At 35.9% G+C, this 17,685-nt stretch overlaps 1 non-coding gene across 1 annotated transcript; it reads right to left on the bottom strand.

Moving 5' to 3' along the window:
* Positions 1-16,667: 16,667 nt before the first annotated feature.
* LOC130963818 (small nucleolar RNA R71) lies at positions 16,668-16,771 on the bottom strand. The gene has a single exon (XR_009079937.1). It is a non-coding gene; the product is annotated as a small nucleolar RNA R71 (small nucleolar RNA).
* Between the last annotated feature and the right edge of the window lie 914 nt (positions 16,772-17,685).

Here is a 17,685-nt window from a genome sequence, read left to right as displayed (position 1 = left end):
TTTTTTATTATTTTAAATCTAAAAAATCATACTAATTTGACAGATTAACCAATTTTTTAATCAATTTTTTTAATTTTTAATTGATTTTTTATAGCAATTTTTTACTTTGAACTAAATTGATTTGGTGGTTGATTTTCAATTAACCAAATAAGTTCTCAAAATCATGATGTTTTCCATGAAATTTTATGTAATTTTATATGGATATATTATCAATATATTCTCCCATTAGAATTTTTTTATTGAAATTAAATAAATATAGTATTTACTAAAATAAATAAATGTTGAAGAATTTATCAAAATACATCGGCAGTCACATCTCGGATACAGAAGGTCTTTGGCCAAAATGGTCACATCTCGGGTGGACTGATTCCGTGCTGTGATATAGCGTTTGCGAGTCATATCTCAGATGCAACCGTGATATAAACATAAGCATATATTGGATATACTACATCCGAGATAAACGTGTTTTTTGATTTGGGCCAGTACATCTGAGATACTAATGATGATCCAAGACGGTGGCATAGCATCCGAGATACACCCGTTGGCATATATAAGGCACAATATCCGGGAAAAACGTGGATTAGAGCAAGTTTTTCCAAATTTTTGAGCTTATGGACGTGTGAAAGCGAGCTCCTTCACGAGATATGGCTCCAACAATATGTCCACGAAGGAGATATCAATAGACTGAATAACACTTGGCACGTAGCCGGAGCGTTGGGCTTTGAGATTAGTAGTTTAACATTTTTTATTGTTAGTTAATAATAGGTTTAGTTTTGTAGATTTTTAGTTATTTTCTAATAGGTTTAGATTCTTAGTCTTTAGTGACTTAGAATATATATATCTGTTACATTTAATGTAAGTGCTTATATAGGTGTGTTATAAGTTTTAGTAATGTTTAAGGACAATTAATGGTTTAGATGTAATTAACATGTGCTAGTTATCTATTTTGGGAATTGCAAAGACTACGGTTATTTATGCCACGTCGTGTGACACTTGGTCTCCCGCTGTCGCCCATCTTGTTGCCCTATACAAGGGAGGCTGGATTTGGGCATGCAGTAGAATTGAGCAATTTTATATTTGACAATTCCTTGATCTCTGTATTTGTCGAGCGCTGGAGACCAGAGACCCATACGTTCCACCTTCTGTGGGGGTGAGGCCAGCACTACGCTCTAAGATGTTACCTACCACATTAGATTGTGCACTGCTGGAGAGCCCGTTGGAGATTGTACCAGAGACTTTCAGTAGTGGCACGGGCACCCGACATCGGAGTGGGTTGAGGATTTATTGGGCACCAGGCTGCCACCACAGCCGGAGGGAGGGAAGCAGGTGTTTGTAGTCAGGATGACATGGCTTAGGGACCGAGTGGCATATATTTCTGATGGGGCATCCCCAGAGACTCTCTGTCAGTATGCCCGATGCTACTTGATTATGCCGATTGGGGGCTTTCTGTTCACAGACAAATCGGGTACACTTGTGTTGATGAGATGGCTGCCACTGCTGGAGGATTTCGATCGGTGCAGCTAGTTGTCATGGGGTTTGCACCTGCTCTGTCATACCTATCACTCGTTGTGCATCACGGCATCACGTAATGTGACGAACATTACAGGGTGTATGCTGCTTCTTGTATCGTAGATCCACTATAGGTTCCTGTGTTTTAAGCAGGCGAGTTATGACGTCGTCAGATTCCCACTTGCTTCCAGGTATGTATATGTTGTAATTAATTTGTAACTTACCATATAGTAGACACATAATAGATGTTGAAATATAATTAATGAAATTCTGTAAAGCTATCTTTTGATCTACATAGGATGGCAGGGCTAGGACAACAGAGTAGAGATCGTCATGATGGCAAGATGCTGAGTCTGCATCATCGTATCGATGCACTGACATTTGAGCAGGTATGATAAAGTCTGGTTTATGTTTTTTTTCACACATTGGTATATCGTTTAATTAATGAAGGTCCTTAAACGTTATGTCAACAGTTTTGATGTACACCGTACGACAATAGAGAGCTACGTCAGATTGTGCCGGACTGGCTCATGGGTGGCGCAGAGCTTTCTATATGGAGGGTTGTCATCCCTATCATCTGCGTTCACTTTGTCGAGTTTCATCACGTTGATAGAGTGAAGAGGCAGCTAAGGGAACAGCGACACAGGCCAGCAGATCTAGTGAACATCGATGAGTACTTTTCCAAGACGACTAGAGGAGATGACACCTGGTGGCTAGACCAGCACTGTGAGTGGTACGACCTATTCAGGGGCCGTTACCAGGCACAACACTTGGTTACCACCAACGGTCATTCAGACCTTCGCGCGTATCTCAGATGCATTGGCCCAAATCAGAAAACACGCGTATCTCGGATGCAATGTATTTGATATATGCTTATGTTCATATCACGGTTGCATCTAAAATATGACTCATAAACGTTGTATCACAGCGCGGAGTTAGTGTATCTGAGATGTGGCCATTTTGACTAAAGACCTTATGTATTCGAGATGTGACTGACGATGTATTTTGGTAACTGTATGTGTAATATCGATGAGTTAAGCCTCAAAGTGGTCCCTAAAGTTGCACTCGAGCTTTATAGTAGTCCTTGAACTTAAAAGTTACTCATATTCATCCCTGAAGTTTCACTCCGGGACTCCGAGTCATCCTTCCGGCACATTCCGTCCATCTTGCGCTACCAGAAAGCTGAGTTGGCCTCCTTCGTGACACGTTGGCAAAGAAATGGCTAGTTGACATGGCAGAGAAACTTTTATGATTCAATTTGGTCCCTCAATTCAAGTTAAAAACCCTAATCCCCAATTTTGAAGAACCATCTCCACAGTGCTCACACTCTTCTCTTGTCTTCTCCATCTTCAAAGCCAGACAATTATGGCCAGCGCAAGCAAGCGCGAGCACCACAGTTGGGAGCTCGAACAACCCACGATGGACACCCCCATGCTTAATAGCTGCCTCTCGAAATAACCAAGTAGCACGCATTTCTTTCTTGACTAATCGCTCAGCATAATCTGAAACTTTATTTTGTCTCTGTGAGAGATCAGGATCATTTGATTGAAAGCATTATTGCCATATATATTAACCATGCCTTTATTGTGTGTGAGAGATTTGTCGGGTACATGTCATCTACATCTTGTTTCATAGCAGCTGTTCCACGGAACAAATCAAATTGTGTTCCAGGAGGTAGTAACCTTGAAAGATCCCAAAGAAAAACACTGCATCAATGAGTTGAAGAAATGTAGAATAGTTGATGTCCTGCACTAAATTGAAACAAAAATGAAATTGCAAATAGTGAATTGGATACAAATGCACACTTTAAAGTGACATCAACATATTACTAGGTGATTACCTTGATGCTGCTGCCACTTCAAAACCTGACCAATTAGAGCCATTAATTGAGACGAAGGGACTACAGTAACTTCAGCAGCAATAGCTGAAAATGCAAATGCAAGTTAGTTCCAGTTTTCAAGCAATATAAAATGGCACAATGTACTTATATAATCATAAATGGGTAAAATAAACCCACAATATTAAGAACCACCTTGGTGGTTATGAACTTGAGCCACTGAATTATATTAGAATTAAACAATTCTGATTTCAGTCATGTTTTAGTCTAAAATTTCAATACCTTCTACATTTTTTACAGAATTAATAAACTAAATTTGAGACTCGATTTTGAGTTAAGAACTTGAACAGTTGAATGTTCATTGAATGCTACCATGCCCACAATCTTACAACACACTTATAGCAAGAATATTGAATTTTATTTAATTAACGGTTATTATAGTGTATAGCATAATTAGAATGCTAGTATTCTACTATGGTATTATATAGCTATGAAAAAGGTAGGAGTATAAGCAATGTTTATAAACACAATACCATAAGAAAATTATCTCTGGGGCACATATTTTGGTGTAAACATATTATACAACAAACGTATTTTATCTCTTCTATTATCTTTTGCAAAGTTTCTAAATCCTCACAGGAACCCATTATCAAAATGCTAGAAAAAAAACAATAATTTAACAAGAAAAAATGAAAAGGGAAACTTGACAACCCATCACCAAAAGAGAAAAAGAAAAGCAATCCACCAGTTCAAATGATAAGGAATTCTCCAAACCATTATATCCTTAAAAGAAACAATTCTAGAATTATCCTATAAAGGATCTTGCAAATGAAAGAATTCCAACTAAACAAAATTGATAACAGGGTATAAAAATGGAATTGGTTTCCTCAAACCAAATAGACCACAAATTTTTCACATCATCACTTTTAACAAAACAAAACGAAAACAGAAAACAAAACTCCAGCAACAAACTGGTTCTCTATCAATCAGAGGAGAGTTCATTTTAAAATTCCAACCAGGATAGAAATATTCATTACAATCAGATATAGCAACTACCAATAAATTAGAAGACAAAGGTATCACGTATGGCAGCCAAAGGTTGCTGTAGCAAAAAATGGCATTGAGCTTGATTACTATATAGAACAACTCTCTCCTTCTTGGATCTCATTGGACACAATGACAATGCTTCTGAGTATTTTGATGCAACTCCAGAAATATTTTTAGATGAGAACAGAGAATTTCCTTCAAGCTTGACCACCAGAGCTACAGCCTGCTTAATATGTAGATCTTCCTTGGACATATTCTTTTCCCATTTTAACCTTTGCTTTGAATTTAATAGGTCCTCAATTTGTTCACTAGTGCGACCACTAATTGAGCTTCTTCCTGACCCTGCAACTGGATGCAGTCCTGAAGAACACCAACAATGGAATCACCAAGCTTTTTGTGGTCACCAAGAGTTGTAATTTCGGCAAGGTCAACAAATGCAGGAACCACTTTATCAATCACCTACATAATACACGGGAAACTTTTAAGTTCAACATGAAAATTCACTTCTAATGCTCAAATTATATAAACAGATAACTGGTGCTTGAATAAATAAAAGTATTGTGGTAGTGATAGATTTTAGTCTGAAGGTACACCATGGATCAACTGTAGTATAATGATTATTAAAAGCCGGAGTTTCATAGATATTACAAGGCACAGATGTTTTCACTTGGTGTGTTTAATCCAAAAACAACACAAGGAAAGCAGTATAAGGAAGCATGGGCAGCAATGTATCTTAAGGATACTAATCTAAACTTGAAAGATTTATTTAGGGAAATTTGTGATGACAACAGAATGAAAAGATGGTTACTGAAACCTATGTGGCAAAAGTTATATGATGCACCTACTGTATACGCAGATCATATCATAGTGGAGGCATGCTGTGTACTTCACTTGTTGGAAAAATCAGAGAGCTCAGTTGATCCAGAGCAAGAGCTCAAGATTAGCATTGACAAGCTTGTGAGGGTGCACCAGGATCTGCTTATCTTGGACAACCAAATTCCTCTCCAATCACTCAGGCTCTTGTGTTAGAATGAAGCCAGGCATGAAAAATGTCTCTGCAACTTCCTTCAAGTTCAAGGGAAAAATGATCGTGGGTTGTTCGAGCTTCCAACTGCGTTGCTCGCACTGGTCATAACCGTCTGTCTTTGAAGATGGAGAAGAGAAGAGAAGAGAACCGAAAAGAAGAGAAGAGTGTGAGCACTATGGAGATGGTTTTTCAAAATTAGGGATTAGAGTTTTTAATTTGAATTGAGGGACCAAATTGAATCAGAAAAGTTTTTCTGCCACGTCAACTAGCCGTTTCTTCGCCAACGTGTCACGAAGGAGGCATACTCAGCTTTTCGGTAGCGCCAGATGGATGGAATGTGCCGGAAGGACGAGTTTGAGTCTCGGAGTGTAATTTCAGAGATGAATATGAGTAACTTTTAAGTTCAGGAACTACTATTAGGCTTGAATGTAACTTCAGGGACCACTTTGAGACTTAACTCAATATTGATTCCATTATTCATTCAAGTAACATATTTAACAAAACATTTTTTGTTTCTGGGACAAAATGGATCATCATAGCTAGAATCCATATTTCAAAACCTATATTGACTTATTGTGGTACCTACCATATAATTGCTCATATTTGTATTCACCTTGCCCTCCATTATTAATCGGACTTTGTCCCTTTATTTGTTGATGCCCCTGGCCTGTTTTCTCTTCTACAAAACACGTATAGAAAAGTAAATAATGTTACCTTTTTAAAATGTTTCTGTCCTTAAATTTTTTGAAAAAAAATTAAAAATATCTCTAACATTTAATTTGTTTTGATTTTATTTTTATATATCATTTTAAATATGTTTTAATTACATGTATGATGAGCAGATAATTTATACGCTTTTTGGCATTGTTTTTAGATAGTTTTTAGTAGGATCTAGCTACTTTTTAGTATATTTTTATTAGTTTTTAAGCAAAATTCACATTTCTAGACTTTACTATGAGTTTGTGTGTTTTTCTATGATTTCAGGTATTTTCTGGCTGAAATTGAGGGACCTGAGCAAAGATCTGATTCAGAGGCTGAAAAAGGACTGTTGATGTTGTTGGATTCTGACATCCCTGCACTCGAAATGGATTTTTTGAAGCTACAGGAGTCCAAATGGAACGCTCTTAATTGCGTTGGAAAGTAGACATCCAGTGCTTTCCATCAATATATAATAGTCCATACTTTGTCTAAGTTTAGACGACGTAAACTGGCGTTCAACGCCAGCTTTCTGCCCTATTCTGGGGTTAAACGCCAGAAACAAGTTGCAAGCTAGAGTCAAACACCAGAAACAAGTTACAAACTGGCGTTTAACTCCAAGGAAGGCCTCTACACGTGAAAGCTTCAATGCTCAGCCCAAGCACACACCAAGTGGGCCTGGAAGTGGATTTCTGCATCATTTACTTATTTCTGTAACCCTAGTAACTAGTTTAGTTTAAATAGAACTTTTTCTCATTGTATTAGATGTCTTGGTTATTCTGGTTCCCCCTCTGGGGCTGAAGCCAATGAACACCATTATCACTTATGTATTTTCAATGGTGGAGTTTCTACAATCATAGATTAAGGTGTGGAGCTTTGCTGTTCCTCGAGTATTAATGCAAAGTACTATTGTTCTTCTATTCAATTCATTCTTATTCTAAGATATTCATTTGCACACAAGAACATGATGAATGTGATGATTATGTGACATTCATCACCATTCTCACTTATGAACACGTGCCTGACAAACACTTCCGTTCTACCTGCGAAAGCTAGAGTGTGTATCTCTTGGATTCCTGGTCCACGACGCATGGTTGCCTCTCCTGACAACAGAGCCTTCCATTCCATGAGATCAAAGTTTTCGTGGTATAAGTTAGAGTCAATTGGCAGCATTCTTGAGATCCGGAAAGTCTAAACCTTATCTGTGGTATTTCGAGTAGGATCTGGGATGGGATGACTGTTACGAGTTTCAAACTCGCGACTGTAGGGCGTAGTGACAGACGCAAAAGGATAGTAAATCCTATTCCTACATGATCGACAACCAACAGCTGATTAGCCATGCGGGAAACCGTAGAGGACCATTTTCACTAAGCGGACGAGAAGTAGCCATTGACAACGATGACGCCCAACATATAGCTTGCCATAGAAAGGAGTATGAAGGATTGGATGAAGGCAGTAGGAAAGCAGAGATTCAAAAGGAATGAGGCATCTCCACACACTTATCTGAAATTCCCACCAATGAATTACATAAGTATCTCTATCTTTATTTTATATTTATTTATTTTTTAATTATTAAAACTCCATAACCATTTGACTCCGCCTGACTGAGATTTACAAGGTGACCATAACTTGCTTCAAGCCGACAATCTCCGTGGGATCGACCCTTACTCACGTAAGGTTTATTACTTGGACGACACAGTGCACTTACTGGTTAGTTGTGCGAAATTGTGAAAAAGAGTTGAGATTATAATTGTGCGTACTAAGTTGTTGGCGCCATTGAAATCACAATTTCGTACACCAATGTATTAGACTAAACACCGTTAATGAAATTGCTGAAATAACAATATTATCAAATCATATATTATTAATGTCCAAACATATAATTAAAAATGTTAAAATGTTAGGATAAAATTGAATATGTTTTAAGGTCATCATACCTTTTTAAAATATTCTCAATATGAATTTTATTTAAAAAAAATCTACTTGGAATTTTTTATTTTACAAAATAATAATATAAAACTGATATATGATATTGATGAGCTAATTTTTTTAGTTAAAATTTAATTTGATAACCTATATATATGTACTAAACCAAAATGTTCCAAAGTTGCCTGTTCAAATTAAGTCTCTCAAAAATAAAGAAAGAGACAAACGTAATTAAATGAAATGCATTTACCAAACTATATAGTATCTAGTAGATCTTAATATACAAAACCCACTTCATCCAATTGCAAGTTTACAACTCAATTTGTTGCCATCATTGCTGCAGTTACTGTTTTTTTTTTTTTTTTAATTAAGAATGAAACTCAAGTTCAAAATCTTTATTTGAGAAAAGAAAAACTATATCATTTAACCCATAATTTCTTACGATAAGAGATTTGTTCATGCAAACGAAATCATTATGTTGTATGATGGTAAGCAGTAAGAAAATTAAAATGTTACGTGCATTCAAAAAAAAGCAATCAAATAAGTTATTATATATTTATATATATTTTTTATTTTTAAAGTTTGCCAAAAATTTTAAAAATATTTTTAAATTTTATTTTATTTTAATTTTGTCTTTGAAGATTTTGAATTTTTATTTGTATTAAATATATTTCTGACAGTTAAATTTTTAAAAAATTTAGGACCAATCCAATAATAATGTATAATAACTATATTTGGTTTGCTTATTTTAAAGGGAGTTCTTGTAAAATTATTACTGAATTGGTTCTAAATTTTTGAAAAATTAGTTGTTAAGAGTATATTTGATATAATTCAAAAATTTTTGGGATAAAATTAAAATAAAATAAAATTTAAGGATATTTTTAAATTTTTAACAAATTTCAAAAATAAAAAATATATTTTATCTTTGAATTTATTATAATAAAATAATCAAATATACTATATATAAAAAATTATTGATATAACTAAATTAAAAATTATTTCAACCCAATTAGATGATATGTATAACACCCTACCATTCTGAGCTTTACGCTTAAGTCGTAAAGCAAAGGTGGTGTGATATTACAACCTCTAAAATAAAACGTGTACATATAATAGTAGAAAGATTATAATATACTAGGAGTCTTGAAGAATAGAGGGACTAAAAATCGCGGAATAAAAGCGCAACTCTCAAGAAACGAGTTAACTTGCGTGCTAAGAAAGCTATATCCATCAAACATAAGATTGTAAAAATAGGAATAGAGTGCCAAAGATACAAAATAGCAAGCTCCTAACTCAGCCCACAAAGTCAAGGCTGGCCGGAGAATATTTACACACACACACACATATATATATCCAAAACCCAAATATACATAAACAAAATCCTGTCTCTCCATAAACCTCTAAGAGGATCAAAAGAAGAAGTTATGCAGAGAGAAAGCTAAGCATATATATATATATATCATTGTACAACAACATAACCCAGTAACCACTTCGCTTCAGGAGCCCAGACGCCTAACGAGATGTCTCTCGACCTGCATCTGAAAAGCAACAACATAGTATGAAATGAGAACCGGAGGTTCTCAGTATGGTAAAGGTGCCACACACGTAATATATAAGGCACTGGGAATGCCAGAGGCAATCCTAGAATGCCGACTCTCAGATTATAGAGCTAAAAGTATTAAACAGAAGTCATAAAAGGTGGTTTTCTAAGAGTATCTAAACCTAAGATAACTTAGTTCTAAATCTAAGTCCTGTACTGCCATTTCTTTACACCTCCATCTCCGTCAATGTTTCACAGATTAATAAACAGATAAAGGCAAGCACAAGAAGGATACAAGTACGGCAGGTAACAAATATACATTTAGCATGGCAAGTACACTTAGGCACACCCAGTTAATGCACAAACAAGTAGTTCAAGTAGTATGCATATGATGCATGCCTGTCCTATGGCTGATGAGGCTCATCTGTCGGTTATCTAGCCAACCCGACAAGTCCAAAAATCTTAGACGGTCCCTCAACGTGCATCCCCAAGAGTCTATGCATAGCTTTTTTTTCTCAAATAATCAATATTGCTCAACAGGGGTTAACAGTGTGTATGTCTTAGGCGAGAACTTAAGTTGGTCAAAGATTCATATGATAGCTCACTTGGCCATACATATATCCTCACCCCTACCTTAGCCCCATTACAACCTTGAAAAGCCCTCATGATATTTGCATTTGTACACTTGATAATTGTTGATTGGCTAGAGGAAGAACAAAATTTTAGAAAGCATGATTAGAGGAGATTTGAGAGGTTTAATCCCAAACACTTGAGTGATTAGAGTGTATATACAAATCCAATGAGAGTTCAATTGCTCATTTCTATATGTCCATATTTGATCATTTCTTGTCTTGCAAGTTTGTGAACTCTTTTGGATTAACTCAACTCAATTGTGAATATGCTTTGATATGATTGATTTAGCCCTTGATTGTGCATATATGAATTCTTAGAAATTTGACTCAATTTGACCACATATGCTTATATATATATATATATATATATATATATATATATATATATAGTAATTAGAATAGCAAGATGCATTTAGATAGGTGCCATTGCATAAGTTCTACCATTTTGCCTTCACTCTTTTAGCTCTCTTGAGTTTAGCATGAGGATATGCTAATGTTTAAGTGTGGGGAGATTGATAAATCGCTATTTTACAGTTTATCTTATGCTTATTTTAGTAGATTTTACCTATTATTTTCACACTTATTCATGTAAATTGCATGTTTTACATTTTTCTTCCTGATTTTGAGCTATGATTGAAAACATGCTTTTTTGGTCTTAATTTAGCTAATTTTAATCCTCTCTTATTACCATTCGATGTTGTGATATGTTTGCTGAGTGTTTTTAGGATTTATAGGGCAGGAATGGCTTAGAGGATAGAGAGGAAGCATGCAAAAGTAGAAGGAACACAAGAAAATAAGAAATTCAGAAGCTGGCAGATACGCGTGACTGGCGTGTCAGACAAGCGACGCGTACGTGTGAACTACGCGTACGCGTGACAAGGATTTTTGCCAAACGACGTGAACGCGTGGATGACGCGTACGCGTGATAAAGCATCACGTGCTGCATATTGCAAAAAGTACTGGGGACCATTTCTGGGCTATTTTTGGCCCAGTTTCATGCTCGAAAACACAGATTAGAGGCTGCAGAGTGGGAGAATCGAGGATTCACTTCTCATTTTTTTCACACATTAGGTTTTAGATGTAGTTTTCTAGAGAGAGGCTCTCTCCTTTCTCTAGGTTTTAGGTTTTTAGGTTTCTTTCTTCTCAATTTCAGAATTCTACCTTGCTTCAATTTAGGTTTAATTTCTTCTATTTTAATTGTTCTAGTACTTTGGTTTATTTATTTCTCTTGTTGATTTGTTTATTTTCCCAATTTGGTTCATGAATTCCATGTTAGATTCAATTTCTTATTAATGCAAGTTGAGGTACTTCATATTTATTGCTTCTTCCTTCAATTTATTGTTATTGTTTCCTCTTGCAATTGTCGGTTTTTGATTTGATATACTCTTATTGCTTTTTTATGCTTTTATTTTGTGCCTTCTAAGTGTTTGATGAAATGCTTGGGAGGATTTTAAATTAGCTTTTTATATTCTTGACTTGGATTGATTAGTTGATGCTATAGAGTTATCAAATTCTCTTGTTGAAGGATAATTAAAAATAGCTGATTGGCTTAGGCTTCACTAAATCCAATCTTTGATTAGGACTTGTGAACCTAAGTTGATTTTGCTCACTTGACTTACCTTCATTGTAGAGGATTAACTAAGTGAAAGCGAAATACAATTATCATCACAATTGAAGATGATAACGAGGACATGACTTCTAGTTCTCAATCCTAGTTAAGAGTTTTCTTACTTTTTAATCTAATTTCTTGCCATTTTATTTCCTTGTTCCTTATTTCAAAAACCCAAAAAGATACTTTTCCATAGCCAATAGTAAAAATACTTCCCTGTAATTCCTTGAGAGACGACCCGAGGTTTAATACTTCGGTTAATTTTATTGGGTTTGCTTCAGTGACAAACATATTAAATTTGATTGAGGTTGAATTGTTGGTTTAGAACTATACTTGCAACGCGACTATTTTAAGAAACTCTTTACCGACGATTTTACCTCCGTCCATCATGATTGCTGGAACAGGTGCCACGCGTATGCGTGGGAGTGTGAAAGTGCAACTCGCGCTCGTGTCCGTTGTCATGCATGCGCGTAGGTGAAAACTTCATGTCACGCGTGTGCGTGGGTCACGCGTATGCACGTGCGCATGGCATCTATCGCGTACGTATCGCCAAAATCCCTTTCCACGTGAAAACGTGGGCCACGCGTACGCGTGGACGTATGTTCTCTTAAAACCAGATTTCAATAGTAGAGCTGTAGAATCATGTATATAGCTTCCTGCTTTGTTTAAATTACATATTTCACATCAAAATTTCAGACGGGCATAACTCAATCGTTTTAAATTATTTTTCTTCCGTTCTTGAAACGGCATAAACTTCATAAACCCAATTTTCATTTAAAACAAGCGGAAATTAATTTAAGGTTCTGGAAGCCATGTTATAGCCCGCCGAAATTCAGTTCAAAACCAAAGTGCAACAAATCTCATAAACCTCCTTTCATTCAAAATCTCAATTACCATTCATCAACATACCTACAATTCTCAACTTAACAAGTTCTTCTTCATCATCAAGCAACCACCAGAACAATTTATTACTTAAATCAACAATGATACATGATGAGCGGATAATTTATACGCTTTTTGGCATTGTTTTTATATAGTTTTTAGTAAGTTTAAGCTACTTTTAGGGATGTTTTCATTAGTTTTTATGTTAAATTCACATTTCTGGACTTTACTATGAGTTTGTGTGTTTTTCTGTGATTTCAGGTAAATTCTGACTGAAATTGAGGGATTTGAGCAAAACTCTGAAAAAGGCTGACAAAAGGACTGCTGATGCTGTTGGATTCTGACCTCCCTGCACTCGAAATGGATTTTCTGGAGCTACAGAACTCCAAATGGCGCGCTCTCAACGGCGTTGGAAAGTAGACATCCAGGGCTTTCCAGCAATATATAATAGTCCATGCTTTATTCGAAGAATGACGACGTAACTTGGCATTAAACGCCAAGTTCATGCTGCTGTCTGGAGTAAAACGCCAGAAAAACGTCGTGATCCGGAGTTGAACGCCCAAAACACGTCATAACCTGAAGTTTGACGCCAAGAAATGCCTCTACACATGGATTGATCAAGCTCAGCCCAAACACACACCAAGTGGGCCCCGGAAGTGGATTTATGCATCAATTACTTACTCATGTAAACCCTAGTAGCTAGTCTAGTATATATAGGACCTTTTACTATTGTATTAGACATCCTGGATTGTATTTTCTATCCTGTGATCACGTTTAGGGGGCTGGCCATTCGGCCATGCCTGGACCTCTTGCTTATGTATTTTCAACAGTGAAGTTTCTGCACACCATAGATAAAGGGTGTGGAGCTCTGCTGCACCTCAAAGATTAATGAAGTTCTATTTTCTTTTATTCAATTCCTCTTTTATTCTTATTCCAATATATTCATTCGTACCCAAGAACATGATGAATGTGATGAGTTAATAACCCTCTTTAACGTTCTCACTCATGAACGCGCGTGATTGACAACCACTTACGTTCTACATGCAACACAAGCTTGAATGTGTATCTCTTAGATTCCCCAACAGAATCTTCGTGGTATAAGCTAGATAGATGGCGGCATTTATCTGGATCCGGAAAGTCCAACCTTGTCTGTGGTGTTCCGAGTAGGATCCTGGGAATCCGGAAAGTCTCACCTTGTCTGTGGTATTCCGAGTAGGATTCCGTTCATGAATGACTGTGACGTGCTTCAAACTTTAACCTGCTGGGCGTTAGTGACAAACGCAAAAGAGGGATTCTATTCCAGTAGGAGCGGGAACCAACCGGTGATTGGCCGCACTGTGACAGAGTGCGTGCATTAGCTTTCACTGCGAGGATGGGATGTAGCTATCAACCATGGGTGATGCCTCCAGACTGGTTAGCTGTGCGAGTGACAGCCGCACATGTTATTTCCCCGAGAGGAATGAAAGTAGCCACAGCTGATAGTGAACCCCTATACAAAGCTTGCCATGGAAAGGAGTAAGAAGGATTGAGTAGAAGGAATAGGAGAGCAGGCGTCCGTGAGCTCTACAGCACCTCCATTCCGCTTATCTGAAATTCCTACCAATGAATCTACATAAGTATTCTATCCTTTTTATTATTTCTAATCTTTATTTCTATTTTCGAACCCATAACTTTTTAATCTGTCTAACTGAGATTTGCAAGGTGACCATTGCTTGCTTCATACCAACAATCTCTGTGGATTCGACCCTTACTCACGTAAGGTTATTACTTGGACGACCCAGTACACTTGCTGGTTAGTTGAACGGAGTTGTGAAGGAAGGTCAATTTCAAATAAGGACAATTATTGAATAAATCCAATTACAATGAATCAAATCAAAGAATAGTGATCACAATTTCGTCCACCAAGTTTTTGGCGCCGTTGCCGGGGATTGTTCGAGTATGGACAACTGACGGTTCATCTTGTTGCTCAGATTAGGTAATTTTCTTTTCAAAAATATTTTTCAAAATTTTTCTTTTTCTTTTTCGTTTTTTTCAAAATATTTTCGAAAAAAAAAATAATTAATAAAAATACAAAAAAATTAGAAAATCATAAAAATCAAAAATTATTTTGTGTTTCTTGTTTGAGTCTTGAGTCAATTTTTAAATTTGGTGTCAATTGCATGCTTTAAAATTTTTTTTCTTGCATTTTTTCGAAAATCCCATGCATTCATAGTGTTCTTCATGATCTTCAAGTTGTTCTTGATAAGTCCTCTTGTTTGATCTTGATGATTTCTTGTTTTGTGTCTTTTCTTGTTTTTCATGTGCATTTTTGCATTCATATTTTTCATGCATTAAAGATTTCTAAGTTTGGTGTCTTGCATGTTTTCTTTGCATCAAAAATTTTTCAAAATTATGTTCTTGATGTTCATCATGATCTTCATAGTGTTCTTGGTGTTCATCTTGACATTCATAACATTCTTGCATGCATTCATGATTTTGATCTAAAAATTTCATGCATTGAGTATTTTTGTTGTTTTTCTCTCTTAATTAAAATTCAAAAATCAAAAAATATCTTTTCCTTAATTCTCTCCAAAATTTCGAAATTTTGGTTTGACTTGGTCAAAAATTTTCAAAATTAGTTGTTTCTTACAAGTCAAGTCAAAATTTCAATTTAAAAATCTTATCTTTTCAAAATCTTTTTCAAAAATCATATCTTTTTCATTTTTTTTCTATTTTTCGAAAATTTCAAAAATCTTTTTCAAATTATTTTCAAAATCTGTTTTCTTATCTTTACATGTAATTTTCGAAAAATTAACTAAACAAGTAATGTGATTGGTTCAAAAATTTGAAGTTTGTTACTTTCTTGTTAAGAAAGGTTCAATCTTTAAGTCCTAGAATCTTATCTTGTAGTTTCTTGTTAGTGAAGTAAACAATTTCAAAATTTTTAAAATTAAAATCTTTTTATCTTTTATTTTATCTTTTTCAAAAATTTTATATTTTTCAAAATTTTGATTTTAAAATATCTTATCTAACTTCTTATCTTCTTATCTTTCTTAAATTTGATTTCAAATCTTTTTCAATCAAACTAACTAACTTTTTGTTTGTTTCTTATCTTTTTCAAAACCACTTAACTAATTCTCCCTCTAATTTTTCGAAAATTATCCCTCTCTTTTTCAAAAATTCTTTTTGTTTTAAATTTTAATTTTAATTACATTTTATCTTTAATTTTCGAAAATCACTAACTTCTTTTTCAAAATTATTTTCGAAACCTCCCTTCTCTCTTCTTCTTCTATTTAATTATTTAATTACTAACACTTCTCTTCACCTCTCTTCATCCATAAATCCGAATCCATTCCTCACTCTCCTACCCCTTTCTTTTTCTACTAAACATAAAGGAATCTCTATACTGTGACATAGAGGATTCCTCTTTCTTTTCTTGTTTTCTTCTCTTTCATATGAGCAGGAACAAGGATAAAGGCACTCTTGTTGAAATTGATCCAGAACCTGAAAGGACTCTGAAGAGAAAATTAAGAGAAGCTAAATTCCAACAATCCAGAAACAACCTTTCAGAAACATTAGAACAAGAGGTGATGGCCGAAAATAATAATAATGCAAGGAGAATGCTTGGGGACTTCACAAAACCAACGTCCAAGTTTGATGGAAGAAGCATCTCCATTCCTGCCATTGGAGCCAATAACTTTGAGCTTAAGCCTCAACTAGTTGCTTTAATGCAACAAAACTGCAAGTTTTATGGACTTCCATCTGAAGATCCTTACCAGTTTCTAACTGAGTTTTTGCAGATCTGTGACACTGTAAAGACAAATGGAGTTAATCCTGAAGTCTACAGACTCTTGCTTTTCCCTTTTGCTGTAAGAGACAGAGCTAGAGTATGGTTGGATTCACAACCCAAGGATAGCCTGGACTCATGGGATAAGCTTGTCACTGCATTCTTAGACAAGTTCTTTCCTCCTCAAAAGCTGAGCAAGCTGAGAGTGGATGTTCAAACTTTTAAACAAAAAGATGGTGAATCCCTCTATGAAGCTTGGGAAAGATACAAGCAGCTGACCAAAAGATGTCCATCTGACATGTTTTCAGAATGGACCATATTAGATATTCTATTATGGTCTCTCTGAGTTTTCGAAAATGTCACTAGACCATTCTGCAGGTGGATCTATTCACCTGAAGAAAACGCCTGAAGAGGCTCAAGAACTCATTGACATGGTTGCAAACAACCAGTTTATGTACACCTCTGAGAGGAATTCCGTGAATAATGGGGTACCTCAGAAGAAAGGAGTTCTTGAAATTGATGCTCTGAATGCCATATTGGCTCAGAACAAAGTGTTGACTCAACAGGTCAACATGATCTCTCAAAATCTGAATGGATTGCAACATGCATCCAACAGTACTAGAGAGGCAGCTTCTGAAGAAGCTTATGATCCTGAGAACCCTGCCATGGCAGAGGTTAATTACTTAGGTGAACCTTATGGAAACACCTATAACTCATCATGGAGAAATCATCCTAATTTCTCCTGGAAGGATCAACAAAAACCTCAACAAGGTTTTAACAATGGTGGACGTAATAGGCTGAATAATAGTAAGCCATATCCATCATCTTCAGCAACAGACAGAGAATTCTGAACAAAACAATTCTAATTTAGCAAATATAGTCTCTGATCTGTCAAAGGCCACTTTCAGTTTCATGAATGAAACAAGATCCTCCATTAGAAATCTGGAGGCACAAGTGGGCCAGCTGAGTAAGAAAGTCATTGACACTCCTCCCAGTACTCTCCCAAGCAATACAGAAGAAAATCCAAAAGGAGAGTGCAAGGCCATTGATTTAATCAAAGTGGCCGAATGCACAAAGGAGGAAGAGGACGAAAATCCCAGTGAGGAAGACCTCCTGGGACGTTCCTCAAGCAAGAAGGAGTTTCCTATTAAGGATCTGAGGAATCTGAGGCTCATCTAGAGACCATAGAGATTCCTTTAATTCTCCTTCTGCCA

This window comes from Arachis stenosperma, chromosome 2, assembly GCF_014773155.1.
Source record: "Arachis stenosperma cultivar V10309 chromosome 2, arast.V10309.gnm1.PFL2, whole genome shotgun sequence".
NCBI lineage: Eukaryota > Viridiplantae > Streptophyta > Magnoliopsida > Fabales > Fabaceae > Arachis > Arachis stenosperma.
Note: the sequence above shows the minus strand (reverse complement) of the source record. Positions and strands in the feature narration are given on the sequence as shown.